The 901-nt window shown below is 48.6% G+C and overlaps 2 non-coding genes across 2 annotated transcripts in view; both read right to left on the minus strand.

The window, feature by feature from the left end:
• LOC131269900 (large subunit ribosomal RNA) overlaps positions 1-6 on the minus strand; it is a 4090-nt gene extending 4084 nt beyond the window's left edge. Inside the window, exon 1 of the ribosomal RNA XR_009179065.1 lies at positions 1-6. This exon is cut by the window's left edge and continues 4084 nt beyond it. This is a non-coding gene — a ribosomal RNA (large subunit ribosomal RNA).
• A 487-nt stretch (positions 7-493) lies between these two features.
• LOC131269901 (5.8S ribosomal RNA) lies at positions 494-648 on the minus strand. Its single transcript, XR_009179066.1, has one exon. It is a non-coding gene; the product is annotated as a 5.8S ribosomal RNA (ribosomal RNA).
• Between the last annotated feature and the right edge of the window lie 253 nt (positions 649-901).

Genomic DNA, 901 nt, shown 5'->3' on the forward strand with positions numbered 1-901 from the left:
AGGCTTATGTACCTTGCGGTTGTTATCGTCACATCTGGCTTGCGACTACTTTGTTTCAATGTCCAATATGTACCGTTGGACTCGGTTAACGGGCTGTTAGCCCGCGTGTGGTTTAACTCACTGATACCTTCCTTTGCCCATACGCTAGTTTGTTTGTGTTCCTTTGGTCAACTTCCATACTTGAATCATTTGTGCTATTCGCTGCTGCTTCGACGCTACTTTGACATCTTCGCTTCTATTTAAATAAATAAATAAGCTGAAGCTAGACATCAGTAAACACCACCACAGACACCACAAGCACGCCTTCTCCTCGTACTTCCGCCTCACGCGGGAACACGACGCTCTAAATACTTCGAATTCCAATGCCAGTATATTGTAAACCACGGGTTCTTTAATGCTAGCGGGTCGTCGCGACCCTAGTTAACATCATGGTGCACGTCTCGTGACGGGTGTCACGGCGTAGTTAAATGTATGCGATACATTTCTCAAATATAAGCGCTCAGTCATCTGTACATCATGGTAGGTTCCCACGACGTGCAATATGCGTTCAACTTATCAATGTTCATGTGTCCTGCAGTTCACATTATGACGCGCAGTTAGCTGCGGTCTTCATCGATCCATGAGCCGAGTGATCCACTGCCGAGGGTGACTAACTTGCGTAAGCCGCCGCTGTGCGCGTATACCCGTTCCCCGTAGGGAGGAGCAAGCCGCCGCTTAGAGACGAAGCATAAAGTGTCCTCATTCCACATAGGGCAAGCTGGATGAATCCATTTTACCCAGGACGGCCGAAGCGGCGTGGACCAGGGGAGAACTGAACCTTATACTTCACACCACAGTAAGTCTACGTGTCCTCTTCCACATAGGGCAAGCTAGAACTAACTATCTTACCCAGGACTGCCGA

The sequence above is a fragment of the Anopheles coustani genome (assembly GCF_943734705.1).
Source record: "Anopheles coustani chromosome X unlocalized genomic scaffold, idAnoCousDA_361_x.2 X_unloc_106, whole genome shotgun sequence".
Classification (NCBI taxonomy): domain Eukaryota; kingdom Metazoa; phylum Arthropoda; class Insecta; order Diptera; family Culicidae; genus Anopheles; species Anopheles coustani.